The following is a 19,571-nucleotide window of genomic DNA, read 5'->3' as shown; positions in this document are numbered from 1 at the left end:
CCTCACTTTCTCCCCGACTGAGCCACACTCCAAAGACACATGTACAAAGTTGTGGCTGGGTTGACAAACTGTGCAGTGTATTTGGACGATGTCCTGATCTTTAGCAATTCAAGAAATGATCAAAAAAGACTGTTGGCAGAGCTCTTTGAACGACCACGAGAAGCAAAACTGATGCTAAACATGAATAAAACAGAATTCACGAAAGCAGAGGTGACGTTCTTGGGATGTAACAGCGGTCATGGAAGGTCGATTCCCCCCGGAGCGTAAAGACGAAGGCTACAGAGGAATTTCCATGATCAACTTCGAAGAAAGAGTTTCTTCAATTCTTCAGACTCAGCGGAGTCTGCCAGAAGTCGGTTCCAAACTATATTCGTTTAGTGGCACCGTTAACCGATTTTCTGAATAAGAACACAACATTTCAGTGGACAGTACCATACCAGGAGACATTCGACCATTTGAAGTCGATATTAACCACCAAACCAGTACCTGTACCAAACTCCTCAAAAACGTTTAAAGTCGCCATCGATGGTAGTGACGTTTCAGGTGGAGCTGTACTTCAACAGGAAAAATAAGCATGGGATTGAACTGCCAGTTGGTTACTTTTCAAAGAAAATCCACATCTACCAGAGGAAATGCTCCACAATCGAAAAAGAACTATTGAGTTTGGTACTGGCTTTACAAATTTAATGTATGTGCCCGAACAATGTTTCAGAAACGGTTATGTACACTGACCACAATCCGATAAAATGTTTTAGATATAAGATTACAGTACTATTTCGTTGGCTTATTATGATAGAGACTTTAAATTTATAAATCGTATATGTTGTGTGTCTGTAGAATGTATTCCCAGACAGGTTATCGCAGATTCAACTTATGGTGTTTCGATGAGGTTTGTCTTTATTTAAGGTTTTATGTGTGTATATAGGAAAAGGTTAAGGCGATATTATACGAAATCTATCGGTATGTCAGGGTAATGTATGTAAAAATTAAAATGAAAACATATCTTCATTATAATGGTTCATTTTTCCTGAAGAGGTGAGATGTTTTAAACATATTGGTGCACGGTTAAGAGTGTTAAAAGCAGCAGAATAACCAGACACTGCAACAAGTGTTATCAAGAATACAACAACAGTAATACTGGTTCGAACAACTCAATTAGTTCATTGCCCAGAGACATAAACATTTCGAGTTGACAGCTCAGTTTAAATTTTATACAGAATGAAATATTAATTTCAATTCAAATTTGAATTGTGTTTATTCAAAATCTTAAAAAGCAATGACACAATCAGATGCTCTGAGGAATGATACGGTGTCAGTGAACAGTTGAGAGGAGGACTGCCACGTCCTTGTATGCAACAATCTTCTTGAAAAACATACCTCTGAAAAATACCTTTGCGATCGGTGACGTGTGACACAGAAATTCCTAACAAGGAAAAAGAAGACGCAGGAAGATCAGAAGAAAAGAACCTACAGCTGCCTGGTTTTGAGAAAAGAAGAACTGTTTTGTTAACATTAATTGGGAGTTTTATCTGAATAGTATTTTTGAAAGGAAAGTCAAAATCGGTAATAGAAATACATTGTCAGTCGTGGTTTGATAATTTATTACTCTTTCACTTTAGAAATAACGTTCTTAATTTTTACTTTGTGCAGTTTTTGGCCAATCGAATGTTTGCAGAATACTGTACGGCATAAATCGTTTCTGTCTTTTATATTAAGCAGGAGGGTTTACCCTGTGTCATAACGAGTCTAAACAAAATTTGGCAATGCAAGTGTACATCTGTGCAGTTCTTTGACTGCACTGGAGATTTGCACCATTCATGACCTGAATGAAGTGATTCTCTCCTCCATGATCTGAATCCCAAAAACGGAAGTCGAAATGAAACCCAGCCCTCTATCGTAGTTGACAGAATTCGAAACTGGGTGGGAGCACCCCAACGGATTTTATGTCCATTGCCTTAACGACTCGGCCACAACGACATAAAGACCTGCCCTGCCTGTTGAATTAGTCATTTCCAGGTCTCTGTTTCTGCTGAGCTCAGCAGTTCTGAATCATTCTTTGGTTTATTTGAATTCAAAAGCCACAGCTTTCAAATCGATGAAATGTCGGAACAAAGCGGGTCTGGGTGTTCCACCCCGATAGATGGAATCGCTATTCTGCTTAAAAGAAGGCGTAAATTTGCAGGTCGAGCAGGATCTGGGCTGGGAAAGGGCGATTCACAGTTCCAGAACTTCTTCAGAAGTTATTCGAACTCCGCTTTCTCCCAGTAGTACTGGCAAACCCCAGTCTTTACCCAACATTTTCTATTTTTGTTTCAGATTCTGAAAATACAAATTCCTTTCCATCAGCCATTAAGACAATACAAAAAATTCCTTTCTGGTTCCGGTTTAGATTCCTGTTTGGGGAACATTTCCCTGACCACATTAAAAACCCGGAGCTGTGCAGGAAAGAAAACCAATGAAGTATGAGCCGTGAGAGATCCGATCCTGGGTGGTTCCAAACCACCAACTGTTCGGTTAATGGATGAACGTGTTGACCATTTACGCAACAAAGACGGGTGAGCTGACTCGTTGCACGATCCATAAAACAGTCTTTACACGAACTCAAACTTCAGCCTGCCCTTCCAGAAGCGATTGTTGTCCTCAATCAGTTTTATTTTTCCAAACTACATCCTGGGACATTCGCTGTAATGACATGGCAACAGTTCTGCACCCTCTACAAACACATCCATGTCACAGCAACCAACTTTTCTCCAACAGCAGTCTGGCTCGCTTCGAGCGTTTATCGTAACTTGTGTGTTCCCGAGTTTTCTCGGGATTCTGTAACCGTGGTCTGTTACTAATGATGGGGGAGGGCGCATTGCGGATGGGCGGGTTGATGTTCTGCAGGAAATGTTGCCACCGATTAGCGTCAGTTTCCAGAGGACTGTGACTGAAGATATTTAATGAAAAACGACATTTGTGTAGAATATATAGAGCCTAATCTCAGCTGAACTGTTAATCATTTGACACACAGATGAGAAGGATTTTCTGTCTTTCAGAGGGTAGCAAATCTGCAGAATTCTTTACAATAGAGAGCTGTCAAGGCTGGGTGTGATCAAGGCTGAGATAGCGAGCCTACTAGTCACTTGGGGAATACAGGGAAACGGGGATAAGGCGGAACTTTGCAACTGAAAATTAACCAAGTCAGACATGACCTCATGAAAAGGTGGAGACGACCTGATGGTCCGAATAACTTCCATCTGTTCCAATGTCTTGTCTGTCACTTGGAAACTGTGAATATCCCTTGTGAAGAAAGAAATAGCAGGACGTTGAGAAAAGTTGATTGGAGACAAACTGAGTCAACATCATTAGTTGAAAGGAAAAACACACTTGACAACTTTGTCAGAGTTCTTTGATAATATGACATGCCGAATTGATGAATTTTTGGTCGGCATTCCAGAAGAGACCACATCAAAAGCCATTACACAACGTACGAGTTCACGGTGTTGAGTAAAAAAAAGCCAGGCTTCTCCATTGTTTACTTAATGGAAGACACAAAATATGCATTTTTGGGTAATTTTTAAGTTGCAAAGACGTAATTACTCAAGTGCTGGAAAGGTCAGTCACAGGACTTCAATGATTTAAATCTGCATTAAGAACTTGTAAAATTGGCTGAGTGAAATGTGTTCGGTTTTACTGGCGATACATAAGAGGTGGGAGGGCATGTTGTGATGAGGACAGCGGAATCTGGAAATGGATAGACACAGGTTCAGTGGGTGGGCAAAATCCTTGAAGGTGCAATTTCATGTCGGGCGTTTGAGGTCATGCATTTGGTAGGAAGATTCAAAAGACTGATTGCGATAAAAATCTAAAGAAATTCCAAAATAAAGTGCGTTTTGGAAGAGTCTGGGTGCCCTTGTGCATGAAACAAACAAAGGTTAGTGACAGACTGATTTTCTTCTCTCCTAAAAAGAATGTACTTTCGTAATGCTCACAATGAAAGAGATGATATCGCAGGGAATGACTGGGTCCATTGCTGTTGCTTATCTGAATCAATAATTTCAGTGCAACAGCACAAGGCATGATTCATAGTTCTGGAGATGACATTAAAATAGGTGGCGCTATGGATAATGAGGACGTTTATCAGAAAATGCAATGAGATCTTGACCACCTGCAGAAGTTGGCCATGAAAATGGGCAATGAAGTTGAGGTTAGCGAATCGTGAAGCTCTGTGTTTTGGAAAGTCAAATTAAGGCAGGATTTTCCTGGTGAATGGTAGCGCCTAAGGACTGAAGTTGAAAAGAAGGACTTTGGTGTAAGATTGAACGGTTCTCTGAAAGGGGAATCACGACTACACAGGGGAGTGAAAAAAGGCTTTTGGCAGGCTGGTCCTCATCATTCAGGGCGTTGAGTATTAAACTGGAAAGTTATATTGCAGTTGTACACGATGTTGCTATTGCCGCCCTTGAGGTATTATTTACTGTTTTGGGACCTTGTTAGATGAAGGATCTTACTAAATTGGAAAGAGTGCAAAAGAAACTTACAAGGATGTTGACAGAAACCAATGGTGTGCGTCGTTGGGAGAAATAGGAAAAGCTCTTGACAGTGCAGAAGAGCGAGTTAGAAATCTTATACAAATGTATAAAATTATGAGAGATGTGGATAAGGTGACTTCACTCACCTCTTCCCAGGGTTGGGGAATCGAGGACAGGAGGGGGCAATTTCAGATCAAAGGGAAAAGAATGAAAGGGAACCTGAGATGCAATGTTTTCGCACAGACCTTGATACGCATACAGAATGAACTTCGAGCAGTTGCAGTCGATGTGGGTATATTAAATAACAATTAAAATACATTTGGACAAATAAAATATAGGAAACGATTTGATGGATAAAATTGGTGAAAATGGGGTGGATATTTCGCTCAGCATCGACCAGTTGGGGCCAGTTCGTGTTATCTGACTCAATGGTGATAAGTATGAAGGTGCCCTTCAGACCGATCAATGCCCGATGCAGCTCCTTTTTAAAGTGGTACGTTGTTACTGATATTAATAATTTTCCTCTTCATTTACGACAGTCCCATGGCCACTTCGCGTTTCTCGGAGATTTTCTGGATCTTCCACCACATTAAATGCAGGCAGGTTATGCTGCAGCTGTACAGGGTGCTGGTGAGGCCACACCTGGCATATTGGGTGGAGGTTTGGTCTCTTTTGTTGAGGAAGGATATGGTTGCACTCGACGGGTGCGCAGAGGAGGTTCCCTAAGTTGGTTCCTGAGTTGAGGGGACTGGCCTTTGAGGAGAGATGAAGTGAACTCAGATTATCTTGTTTGGAATTCCGAAGAATGGGGAATCGCGAGTTGCCAAAGAAACACATCAAATTATGAAGGGAATAAATAACATAGATTCAGAAGGGAAATTTCAAATGACAAGTAAAACGAGTGCAAGTCGGCACAGCCTCAATATTAGCCTCCAAAGTCGAGCATCACCTTGAAGGTGTGGTTGGAACCTTGGATACTGAGGAGGGAGGATGTAAACGGACAGGTAAGCAGAAACAAGATGCAAAAAGGAAGGATTATTCAGGAGTTATTATGAGAGACTTTGGTCATCAAGAGGGTAAGAAAGCTATCATGAAGACATTACCAAAATAATCGTAGCAATTGTTACAAGGTTGAAGAGTTAAAGGAACAAATCATCACGAATGAATATGCTTTAATAGCCATTACGGAGACATGGTTACAAGATGATCATGACTGGGAGTTAAATGTCCAGGACTTTCAGACTATTCGGAAGGACGATCAGTAGTGTCTGATATTCACGGACGACTTCAAAGCCGTTCTGTGAGATGGTATGGGTTCGATCGAGAATGGATTTGATTCCATTTTGTTTGAAATTAGAAATTCTAAGAAGAAACCTTGACTGCCAGGCGTAGTCTGGAGACCATCAAAAAAACGAATACATTGGGGACGTCAATCAACAAAGAAATAAGTCATGCCATTGAAAATGTGCTGGCTACTATCATTGGGCATTTTAATCGACATGTAGATTGGTTGAACTAGGTCAGTCAGTATTGCCTTGAGGAGGACTTTGTTGGATTTTACCGTGATGGTTTTCTTGAACAGTTTGTCAAGTAAACGATGGGCACTCAAGCTATTGCCGATCTGGCCCTCAGTACTGAGACAGGAACAATTAATGACCTCATCGTTAAGGATCCTCTTGGAAGGAATGATTACAGTATGGTTGAATTTAGAATGCAGATGGAGAGTGTGAAGGTACAATCCAATGCCAGATTGTTGTGCATGTACAAGGGGCTCTACAATAGAACGGGGATGGCCTGGCTAAAATAGACGGAAAACAAACATTTTATGGTAGTACACCTGATGAGCAGAACTTTCAAATAAATTTTTTCAAAGTACTCAGCAAAATAATATTCCAGTGAAAAGGATGACTGTAAGAAGAGGGGTAATCTGCGATGTGTGTCTCAAGAAATAAGCGAGAGTATCAAATTGAAAGTGAAGGCATACAAAATGGTCAAAATCACCATGAAACTGGAAGATTTGGAAAGCTTTCAATGTCAAAGGTAAGCCACAAAAAGTGCTGTAAATAATCCTAAGAAAGAACATGAGAGAAAAAATCAAGCACAGAATATTTAGCAGAAGATTTTCCACAAAAAAAAACTGAAAAAGAGTGGGTTTAAGTAAACATTGGTCCTTCAGCCATTTAGTTATGGGATGTGATGAAATGGTTGAAGAATTGAACAGGTATTGTTTATCATTCTTTACAGTGGAAGACACTAATACATGCCAGTAATTGACAAATAAACGGAGGTCGGTGAGTACCTGGAAACAATCTTTCTTAGGGAAAAGCAATTGTTGGTAAAAGTAATGCAGGGAAGGACAGAATGTCTCGTGGCCCTGATGGAAGGTATTCCAGTTTGCTGAAAGAGTTGGCGTTGGACAACATAACGTTGGCATTAAAATGCTTGACTCCTCAAACATTTTGTAAATTCCCATCCTGAACAGATAGTGATTGATTTTGGAAAGCCCTTTAAGTTGTGGATGGTTGACACTCAAACGAAGAGATATATTTGTATCTTCTGAATGTCTCTCATATTTACTTCATCATCTCATTTTACAGAGAAGTGGAAGATATGAAAACTGAAGTGTTTCTCTGATTCCATTTGTGTGCTATCTTTTAAGCTGCAAGGTACATCAGGAGAGCTTGCATTGAAGTACGGTGACATTCTTCCGGAAGTGAACATCATTGAGCATAAAAAACACATAAACTCACACACTCCAGCACGCACCCTCTCACAGAGTTACACGTCTTTGCACTCACAATCATACACAAACATACAATCTGTCTCAAAGCTAAATGTTAGCTGTATTTTCAGAATTACATTTTAATTGGCTCATACACTTCATGATTCCATGTAAGATTCTGTAAATGTCCATTTTTATTTCAAAATCGGTCAGACCAATGTGGCACAGATAGACTCACACAGGAAGCTCATGTCTTTAAAACATGATGTGAGCAACAAGTCCACACCGAACCTCTGAAGAGTAATCCACCCAGACCCATTTCGCTCTGACTAATGCACCGAACACTATGGCAATTTAGCAAGACCAATTCACTTGTCCTGCACTTGGATTGTGGGAGGAAACTGGAGCAACCTGAGGAAACCCACGCAGACGCGTGACGAATGCGCAAACACCACACAGACAGCCGCCCGATTCCAGATTCGAACCTGGAGCCCTGGTGCTCTGAGGCAGCAGTGCTAACCGTGACATGACACCCACTGTTACAGTTCACGTGAGAATGTAACTTTTAAAAAAGTTTTGAACGTTACCGATGGAAAAAATGAAAGTAACATGGTCATTCTACAGGCGAGAGACATTTTAAAAATCCAGGTTCTTTTTTTCAATATATAATTCCAGTTACATCACACTGTAAAATATTGCTGTAAATTCTGTGTTTTGCAAACTTTTACTCCACAACGACCTGATGAAGGCGCAGCGCTCTGAAGGCAAGTAATTCCAATTAAACATGTTGGAATGTAATCTAGTGTTGTCTGTTTTTTAACTTGGTTAACTTTCACACAGTCCAACAACGGCATCGCCAAATAATTGTTTTCAATAGAAAGAGGCTGGTAACCAAGTTTGGTCTCTTTGCCTTTCTCTCTCTGTCTCTGTCTCTGTCTCTGTCCCTGCCTCTGTTTGTCTCTCTGTCTCTCTCTCACTCACAAACACACGCAGGTACACACGGAGATACACACACACACTTTATCTCTCCCTCGCACAGACACACACACTCCCCTGTCTCATACGATCACACATACACTCCCATGCTCGCACCCACAGCCAACTCTCTCTCCCGTAAACCCCCTTTACACTCGCACTCACACATATAGACATACACACACTCTTTCACAGACGCTCATGCGCCCCCAACACACACAGCCACACTTTCACGCACACACGTCTTAATTTGTGAGTTGAATTTGTACTTGAAGAGTTATGTTTTACTTTGCTCAAAAACAGCATGAATCCATGTAAGATTCTGTGAATCCTTTTTGCATTACATTCAGTCTGTACATTTGGACACAGGTAGACTCACACAGGGCACCTCAAACCTTCAACACATTATCTGCGCTGACATGGCACATATTGTTAAAGTTCACTTGAGAATGTAACTTTAAAATATTTTGTGAGATTTTGCATATGAAAGAACTGAAAGCAACGTTGGCATTCTAAAAGATAAGAGAGTTAACAAATAATCCAGGTCTTTCTCACTGTATCATTTCAGTTAAATCACTCTTAAACTTTGTTATCAATACTACATCTTCAGATCTTACACTCCACATCAACCTGACGAAGGAGCAGAGCTCTGACATCTAGTACTTCCATTTCAACCTGTTGGACAATGATCTGGTGTTCTGTGATGTTTAAAAATTGACACTGATATCGTATGCGCGGGTCAACATGGCAAAGACGCGAAATTCGGACGGGTGTCCCCAGAATGTCGCATCTGACATGTTTCAGCGGAGAGGTAATTCTCTGCTTGTTTTTTTCTTCTTTTATGAAGTTCCAATATTTAATCTTGTGATGTTTGAGGAAATGGCTTGACAGTGGCGGAACATCGGGGTTGAATTTTCATTTCTGGCCCATGTTCAGTGAGATTGAGCTGAGTGTGAAGTTGTTTTAATAATCGGGAGAGATATTTCCTGAATAAGATTATAACGAGTGGTAACCCAAGAATTTTCCCGAAAGGAGGCGGATTGCAGACTTGCGAGCTGTCACTGATACTTTACACATTGATATGGAGTAATCTTCATGGCCTCTGAGTTTCTAAAAGGCTATCAATTGGACAAATACATTATATTTTTCTGTCTGATGTCCAGTAACTGTTAACTGACGATGCATGGGTGCTAGCTCTTTATTTTCATTTACATTAAAAAAAACTATTTCTTTTATTTAATGAAAAGTGCATTCGCAGCATCTGGTTAAAATGTTAAGCAGCAACCCACGCATAAAACGATGAGCTGAAATAAAAATTGAAACGCCCAAGTGGATTTAGCTCTGATGTCCGACTTTGTTCGGCGTGTGATAACTTCAAATTAATAAATCCACTGAGGTTACCAGAAGGATAGAGTATGTGAGTCTATCAGTCAGAGCATCATAGCCTTTAAATTGCATGAAATACATCTTTGCCTCAACATGGCCATGCCGACCAGATATTCTAAACTGATCTCCTCCTATTTGCCAGAATTTAGCCATATCTCTGTAAGCGATTCCTATTCATGAAAGCCATACAGATGACTTTCAAATGTTGGAATTGTCCCCTCCTCCAATACTTCCCCAGGCAATTCATTCTGTACATGCATCACAATTTGGGAGAAAACGTGACTTCATTTCCGTCTTCGTTCTTTCTCCTCTCACACTAAACTTATGCACTCAGGGTTTGTTCTCTCCAACAGTGGGAAGAAGATCTAAGTTACTCGCCTTTACTATGATCCTCATGACTGTATAAATCTCTATAAGGTCACCCGTCATCCTGTTGCGCTTCAGAGAGCTTGTCGCCACCAAATTCAACATTCCAGGCAATCTTTTCTGAAGATTAATTTTTAACGGTTTCCTTTCGATAGGAAAGGTATCAGATTGCAACACATTTTTTGAAAGTGGCCTTACTAATGTCTTGCACACCTGCAAGCTCCTAATCTTCTACTCAATGCCCTGCCAAATAAATTCAGGGATGCAAATCACCTTCTGTACCATCCTGTCTACCAACGACTGCACTTTCAACGAAATATGAATCTGCACTCCAAGGTCTCTTTTCAGACTAACGCATCCCAGGTACTACCATTAGGTTTATAGAGAAAACTGTGGACTGAATATGCGAAAGGTCAGAGTCGAGAGTGTGATGCTGGAAAAGCAATTCTGGTCAGCCAGCATCCGAGGAGGAGGGGAATGGACGTTTTGGCCATAGTCCTTCATTACGAAGTATGCATGTCTGGGTGATTCGACTTTCGAAATGTATTACCATACATGTAATTAAGATAAGCTTTATTTTTGCAATCCACCACCCAGTAGACGATCTGACTCAAGGTACCATCGTATTCAGAGATAATCTTGTTCACTGTAAACATCACCAAGTAATTTGGTGTCATCTGCGAAAGTACGAAGCACAGCTTGGAAGAGTTGATCAGCTTGGTAGGACAATCGTAGATGGTTTTGAACCTTGTTAAGGGAATAAAGATGGAGTAGAATTTCATGAAAGGCAGGACGCTGGGAAGCTTGGATGAATATAGAGATCTTCGGGTAATCATTCACAGTTTTCCTAAGTCAGCAGAGGACGTGATTAATGAGGCATAGAGCACAGTTACCTTCATCAATTGTGTCATTGTATAAGAGAACGGAGGTATGTTTGGAATTTCAAGTAGCGTTAATCAGGCTGGGACTGTGTGCATTTCCAGTATCTACACTATGGGAACGATCTGATAACACTAAAGGACGTCAAAGAAGAAGAGAGATGTACAGCATGAAAACAGTTTGCTCGGTCCAAACCATCCATGACCACAAGACATCCCAAAATAATCTAGTCCCACCTGCCAGCTGCCAGACAATATCCCTCCAACTCTTCCTCTTCATAAACCCATCCAAATGTTTCTTCAAAGTTGCAATTGTACCAGCCTCCAACACTTCCTCTGGCAGCTTGTTCCATGCATGTAACATCCTTCGGGTGAAAACGTTGCCCCGTTGGTCTCTTTCAAATCTTTCATTTCTCACCCTTCTAGTTCTTGTCTCTATTATCCAAGGGAAAATAATTTATCTATTTATGCAATCCATGCCACTCAAAATTTTGTAAACCTCGAGAAGGTCACCCCTCAGCTTCCGACGCTTCATGCAAAATAGCCCCAGCTTGTTCAGCCTCTCCCTATAGCTCAAATCCTCCAACCCAAGCAACAGCTAAGTGAATCTGTTCTGAACCCTTTCAATTTTCACAACATCTTTCCGATAAGAAGGAGACGGGAATTGCACACAATATTCCAGCAGTGGCCTAATTAATGTCCTGTGCAGCCGCAACATGACCTCCCAACTCCTGTACTCAATACTCTGACAAATAGAGGCAAGCTAACCAAACGTCTTCTTGACAATCCTACCTACCTGCGAATCCATATTCAACGTGCTTTGAACCTACACTTCAACGTCTCTTTGTTCAGCAACCCTCCCTAGGACCTTACCATTAAGTGTGCAATTCCTGCTAAGATTTGCTTTCCCAAAATGCAGCACCTCGCAATTAGCTAAATTAAACTCCATATGCCATTTCTCTACCTATTGGCCCACCTGTTCCAGATCCTGCTCTAAACTGATGTAACCATCATCACTGTCCACGACGCCTCCAATTTTGGTGTCATCTGCAAACCAACTAACTGTACCTCTCACGCTGTCATCCAAATCATTTATGTAAATGACAAAACGTAGAGGGCCCAACACTGATCCTTGTGGCTCTCCACTGAACGCAGGCCTTCAGTCTGAAAAACTATCCTCCGCCACCACCCTCTTTTTTCAACCTTTGAACCAATTCTGTTACGAAATAGCTGGTTCTCCCTGTATTCCATGATATCTAACCTTGCTAATCAGTCTCCCATCGGAAACCTTGTCGAACGCCTTAGTGAAGTCCAAATAGATCACATCTACTGTTCTGCCCTCATCAATCTTCTTAGTTACTTCTTCAAAAAACTCAATCAAGTTTGTGAGACATGATTTTCCACGCACAAAGCCATGTTGACTATCCCTAAGTAGTCCTTGCCTTACCAAATACATGTACGTTCTGTCCCTCAGGATTCCCTACAACAACTGCACACCACCGAGGTTAGGCTCACCGATCTATAAGTCCCTGGCTTGTCCTTACCACCCTTCTTAAACAGTGACACCACGTTAGTCAACTTCCAGCCTTCCGGCACCGCACCTGTGACTATTGATGACACAAATATCTCAGCAAGAGGCCCAGAAATCACTTCTCTAGCTTCCCACAGAGTTCTTGGGTACACCTGATCAGGTCCTGGGGATTTAACCACCTTTACCCGTTTCAAGGCATCCAGCAATTCCTCCTCTATAATATGGACATTTTTCAAGATGTCACCATCCATTTCCCTTCAGTCGATATCTTCCATGTTCTTTTCCACAGTAAATACTGTCTCAAAATATTCATTTGGTATTTCCCCCATTTTCTGTGGCTCCAACTTTGAGGGGCCCTATTATCTCCCTAGTTACCCTTTTGTTCTTAATATATTTACAAACATCATTTGGATTCTCTTTAATTCTATTTAGGAAAGCTATCGCATGTCCCCTATTGTCCCTCCTGATTCCCCTCTTAAGTATACAGCTATTTCGTTTATACTCTTCCAAGGTTTCACTTAATCTATCCTGTCTAAAGCTGACATATGCTTCCCTTTTTATCTTTACCAAACCCTCAATTTCTTTAGTCATCCAGCATTCCATATACCTACCAGAATTTCCTTTCAACCTGACAGAAATATACTTCGTCTGGATTTTTGTTATCTCATTTCTGAAGGCTTCCCAATTTTCACCGTCCCTTTCCCAGCGAACATCTGCCTCCAATCAACTTGCAAATGTTCTCGCCTAATACCGTCAAAATTGGCTTTTCTCCAATTTAGAACTTCAACTTTTTTATCTGGTCTATCCTTGTCCATCACTATTTTATTACGAATCGAATTATGGTCGCTGGCCCCATAGTGCTCCCCGACTGACACCTCAGTCACCTGCCCTGCCTTATGGTGTATTAAAGACTCGGGGTTAGGTGCAAAATCATTTTTATTGGCCGGCACTTCACGAGGATATTGTTAACCCTCGACAAACGCGTTATACTTGCCAAATGTTCGGAATGGGACTTTTTGGCGCCGCCCTTTTGGCGTCGATCATTTGGCCTTGCCGTTTTGGCTCTAAACTATTTTGCCGCTCACTACTTTGGATCTGAGCTGTTTTTGCGACAATTCAGAATTTAGAAAACGTCTTGAAGAGACCGTAAGAAATTCGTTTTCATTGCATTGTAAGAAATAAATCTAGATCATCTTTATTCATTAGTTTAACCTATTCAGTATTTTTTTTTAAATTCTACATTTTGCGGCATTTAACCAACACATTTTAGTTTTTCTCTCTTGCTTAGAATGCTTTCAGCCATTTCTGGTATGGGCTCTACAAGAAAATAGAAAGAAAATTGTGTTACAGCTTTCCAATATGAAGACAGAAGGGCTTAAGTATCATCAAGGCAGTAGATGACTATTAACATTTGTTAAATGAGTAAATGATTACAAAACGAGATTTGAATCTACATTTCAGATTTGACGATCAACTCTTGCTACTTGAGAAAATTAAATCGTTCATTTGTCATCCTCTGTTCTTTAAACAAACAAGACTTTTTTGTGTGAATTGGCGCCAAAACAGCTCAGCGCCTAAGTAATGAGCGCCAAAATATTTTAGGACCAAAACGGCGTGGTCAAATGATTGGCGCCAAAAGGGCAGTGCCAAAACGTACCCGACCACCAAATGGCAGGTATATTACAGGTGGTGATAAATCCATGACCTTTGTTACCAATTCCCGCATGTGAGAAATGTTTCACACGGGTTATGAATGATTGTATCGGACCCATGCCAAGAAATAAAAGTTGTAAAGAGCTTGCATTAACCATAATGGTTGTATCTAACAGATTTCAAGATTCAATTGCATTATGAGAATTAAGGCAAAATGAGTGGTAGAGGAGTTCGTCACTTTCTTCACGTGGTATGGCCTATCCAGAGATATTCAGTGGAATCAAGTTTCTAATTTTACTGTGAGACAGCTTATGGATTTGTATTTTAAATCAAATATGCATCAGCCTGAATCTCAGAGAGCTTTAGAAAGCTGGCATCAGACATTGTAGATCATGTTGAGAGTGTACTGTCAGGATTACCCGAATGATGAGGGTGAAGATATCCAATTCGTATTGTTTCCCATTGAAGCATCTCAGCTTCCTGCCTTCGAGTTAATATTCGGTCACGAAGGTGAGGCTCCATGAAAGTATTTAAAGAAAAAAATGACAAGTCCAAAGCCCAAGAACTCCGAATTAGATTATGCATCTGGTGAAAGGAAGAGATTAAGTCGAGTAGGTGATTTAGCATAAAATGAAGCAGTTTGCCGATAGAAAAACAGATTTGGACATTGTCTTGAGTTAATGACGTATTAGTACTGTTGCCAGCGATAAGACACAACTTACAGTCAGGTTTAGTAGATCCTCAGAAATTTAGAAATCTTTGATTTAGGTGAACTATTTCATAAAGTTGTTGACATGTTGATACCGTATTAGGAGAGATATATCTGAAGAAACAGGTGTTAGTTACTGTCCAGCAGAGTGAGGAACCAAATCCAGGTGTTGTAGATTTTGATGTGACTCAAAATATCTTTGACACCAAGAAGGCCTTGAGGTATGGGAACAGGTTAATACACTACCTTCCTCAGGAGCAAAGAACACAGTTGAAAGTTTGTTACTGCAGTATGTGGACATATTTAAGAATCAGATGCGTGGGTAAATGTGATTGTACTTGAAGTAGGTGTCGGGAATACTGTTCTGATAAACTAACATCCCAAACAGCTTCACACTTCCAAACCAAGCGAGGTCAAGAAGGTTATGGTAGCCAAACTTAACGAGGCATTGAAATGAGGCAGGGCGCGTGAAGTTCAACAATGTTCTTAATTACCAATTTCCACATGTGAAGAACGTTTCCCACGGGTTATGAATGACTGTGACGGACCCCTGCCGAGAAATAGAAGTGGGAAACACACAGTCTTCTTTCGCCACAATGGTCGTGTCTACCAGATTACAAGAGTCAATTCCATTACGAGAATTTAGGCAAACAGAGTGTACTCAAGACCAGACGGGACTCAACGATTTTGCGTGGATTATCGGAAGGCCCACACCATGGCATATTCGCACTCAAATCCAATACCGAGATTGGCGGTCTCTATGGCGAAAGTTTGACAAGCAGTTATATCACCAAGTTGGATTTACTGTGTGATTATGACAAGTGCCTTTAACAGAAACAGTGAAATAAATTTCTGCGCTTGCAAACATAAATGAGACATATCAAATCAAAGTGATGCCCTTTGGAATGTATAACACACCCGCAACATTTCAAAGACTCACAAACAGTGTTGTAGATGTTTAAACAAACTGTGCAGTCTGTTTGGACAATGTAGTGGTGTTTTGTAAGCCCTGTATGATCACATTGTGCAGTTGGCAGAGCTGTTTGAACGGCTACGAGAGGCGAAGTTGGCAAAAGAAGTCACAAAAGCAGTGATGGGGTTCTTGGGACATAGCACTGGTCCTGGAAAGTTGATCCCACGGAACGCAAAGGCCATCGAGGAAATTCTTACTAAGCAAGTACAGATAAGATTCGTATCTCTTCAAGTATTCCATATATTTATCTTGCAAAAGGTTAATGTGAACTTAGATTAAACTCATACACATGTCCTGGTAATGCTGTTAAGACAAAGCAGAAATTGAGCCATGTATTCATCCTGGTGGTTATTTTTTTTCATCAGGGGAAGGTGTCATGAAGGTTGATGTGTGCACTTTATTTTTAAAGGAGAGTGGAAGGTAGCGCGGACATAAAGAAGGACACAGTGAACACAAAGTCTTCATATGTAACATTTGGTGGCCACAAATACTTTGCACGGTGTTGCCATGCAACTAAGAAATTTAATCCCGGCAAATCAATTTCAGTCATACCCCAGATAACAAAGACCAATCGAATTTGATTTTTACTATTTGGCATGACCTCAAACCAATGAAATGATCCCATGTTTTGGGGAATAAAATCAGACATTTTGAATAGATCCGAAGAGAATAGCAATGGCTACCAACAAACAGACTGTCACCTGTATAGCTGTCAATAAATTACCTGTCTAAAAACAAATTTATGCAGCAGAACATAAAAGTCTAACTCGAGAAACCTACAAAAAAAAGGTTTACATCTGGAGATGATAAAGCGTTTTCAAATTGATTTTGCCGTAAATTTAAGAGGGAATGTATCGGACCAGTATTGCTGAGTGAAAGTTAAACGGTAGTTTGAAGACAAAGTTGTTATTAGTGTTTGGTTTTAGTATTCTGTTTCAGACGTCAAGAATAAAATTGCTAATTTTCACTTGAAATGTTCCACTTTGGGATGATTGTTTGCCTCTCGAAATTTAACACATTGCAGCAAGTGGTAAGGTTCTGTGCGTGTCAGACTTAGAATTATCAGAGCGTTTTAAACCGTGTCATAACAAAGTCTTCATGTCTTTCTCCACGATAAACACAGGGAAGAAAAATTCATTGAGAACCTCGCCCATTTCCTGCAGTTCCACAAAAAATACACATTCACACTCTTACTCTTGAGAGGCCATAATCTTTCTGTGATTATTCTTTTTCTTTAATGTACTTAAAGAATTTCTGAGTTATCACCCTGATTCTGTCAGCCAAAGCTATCTTGTGCCTATTTTCTCTCTCCTGACTGCCTTCATGAAGAGACTCTTTTTTTTCAACTGCAAACCTTTAGGGACTCCCTTGACAATCGCTGCCTTTACGTTGAACTTAACGCCTTTATTCCTTTATTGTTGATCTTCTGTTCAAGAAAGTAAATAGTGATATTTCAGAAAACTAAAGAAATGTCAGCATTGCACTGTCATTTGGAGAGTATTCTAATGGACCAGATTTTGGATGTTTCAAACCGCCTGGCCTAATTAGACACTGTTAGCATTCCATTGCGCAGGCAAGGTCATGTCTTACTGACATGATTGAATGTTTCACGGAGGTGATTAAACTGCTCGTTTATGGTCGAGCTGTGGATATTATCGACATGGATTTTACTGAGACTTTCAGCAAAGCCCCTCATGTTAGAGTCGTCCAGAGATTTAAATGCATGGGATCCACGGTGAATGGGTCGCATGAATTCTTTTGGTTTTGCCGATACTAGGCAGAGGAACGCCTAGATGTAACATCGGTCAGGGAAGGTTGATTCCCCCCGGAACGTAAAGACAAAGGCTACAGAAGAATTTCCATGTTCAACTTCGAAGAAGAAGTTTCTTCAATTCTTCAGACTGAGCGGAGTCTGCCAGAAGTCGGTTCCAAACTATATTCGTTTAGTGGCACCGTTAACCGATTTTCTGAATAAGAATACAACATTTCAGTGGACAGTACCATACCAGCAGACATTCGACCATTTGAAGTCGATATTCATCACCAAACCAGTTGTACCTACACCAAACTTCTCAAAAACGTTTAAAGTCGCCACCGATGGCAGTGACGTTTGAGCTGGAGCTGTACTTCAACAGGAAAAATAAGCATGGGATTGAACTGCCAGTTGGTTACTTTTCAAAGAAAATCAACATCTACCAGAGGAAATGCTCCCCAATCGAAAAAGAACTATTGAGTTTGGTACTGGCTTTACAAGTTGAATGTTTCAGAAACGGTTATGTACACTGACCAAATTCCGCTAAAACGTTTTAGATATAAAAATATGATACTATTTCGTTGGCTTATTATGGTAGAGACTGTCAATTTATGCATTTCTGTAGAATGTATTCCCAGACAGGTTATCGCAGATTCAACTTATGGTGTTCAGATGAGATTTGTTTTTATTTAATGTTTTATGTGTGTATACAGGAAAAGGTTAGGGCGATATTATACGAAATTTATCGGTATGTCAGAGTGAAGTATTTAAAAATTAAAATGAAAACATACCTTCATTATGATGGTTCATTTTTCATGAAGAGGTGAGGTGTCTTAAACATATTGGTGCACGGTTAACACTGTTAAATGCAGCAGAATAACCAGACACTGCAACAAGTGTTATCAAGAATACAACAACGTAATACTGGGTCGAACAACTCAATTAGTTCATTGTCTGGAGACATAAACATTTCGAGTTGACCACTCAGTTTAAATTTTATCGAGAATAAAATATTAATTTCAATTCAAATTTGAATTGTGTCTCTTGAAAATGTTAAAAAGCAATGACACAATCAGATGCTCTGGGGTATGATACGGGGGACATTGAACGGTTGACAGGAGGACTGCCACGTCCTTGCATGTAACAATCTTCTTGAAAAAAGATATCTCTGAAAAATACCTTTTCGATCGGTGACGTGTGACACAGAAATTCCTAACAAGGAAAATGAAGACACAGGAAGATCCGAAGAAAAGAACTTACAGCTGCCTGGTTTTGTGAAAAGAAGAGCTGTTTTGCTAACTTTAATTAGGATTTTTATCTGAATAGTATTATTGAAGGGAAAGTCAAAATGGGTAATAGAAATACATTGTCAGTCGTGGTTTGTTAATTAATTACTCTTTTACTTTGGAAATAAAGTTCTTAATTTTTACTTTGTGCAGTTCTTGGCCAATCGAATTTTTGCAGATTACTGTCGGGCATAAATCGCTTCTGTGTTTTATATTAAGCAGGAGGGTTAACCCTGTGTCGTATAGAGTCGAAACAAATTTGGCAATGCAAGTGTAAATCTGTGCAGTTCTTTGAGTGCACTGGAGATTTGCACTATTCATGAGCTGAATGAAGTGATTCTCTCCGCTCTGATCTGAACACCAAAAGAGGAAGTCCAAAGCAAACTCCGCCCTCCACCGTAGTTGACAGGATTCGAACCTGCGTGGGAATACCCCAATGGATTTCGAATCCATCGCCTTAACCACTCGGCTACAACTACATAAGGACCACCTCTGCCTGTTGAATTAGTCATTTCCAGGTCTCTGTCTCAGGGGAGGTTAGCAGTTCTGAAACATTGTTTGGTTTATTTGAATTCAAAAACCACAGCTTTCAAATCGATGAAATGTCGGGACAAAGTGGGTCTGGGTGTTCCACCCAGATAGGTGGAATTGATATTCAGCTTAAAAGAAGGCGGTAATTGCAGGAAAATACTCAGCAGGTCGAGCAGGATCTGGGCTGGGAAAGGGAGATTCAACGTTTCAGAACTTCTTCAGAAGTTATTCGAACTCCGCTTTCTCCCAGTAGTACTGGCAAACCCCAGTCTATACCCAGCGTTTTCTATTTTT

At 40.4% G+C, this 19,571-nt stretch overlaps 1 non-coding gene across 1 annotated transcript; it reads right to left on the bottom strand.

Annotated features, from left to right (window-relative positions):
- Positions 1 to 19,143: 19,143 nt before the first annotated feature.
- trnas-cga (transfer RNA serine (anticodon CGA)) lies at positions 19,144 to 19,225 on the bottom strand. Its single transcript has one exon. It is a non-coding gene; the product is annotated as a tRNA-Ser (tRNA).
- Between the last annotated feature and the right edge of the window lie 346 nt (positions 19,226 to 19,571).

This window comes from Chiloscyllium punctatum, chromosome 35 (assembly GCF_047496795.1).
Source record: "Chiloscyllium punctatum isolate Juve2018m chromosome 35, sChiPun1.3, whole genome shotgun sequence".
Taxonomy (NCBI): domain Eukaryota; kingdom Metazoa; phylum Chordata; class Chondrichthyes; order Orectolobiformes; family Hemiscylliidae; genus Chiloscyllium; species Chiloscyllium punctatum.
This window is presented reverse-complemented; position numbering and strand designations above follow the sequence as displayed.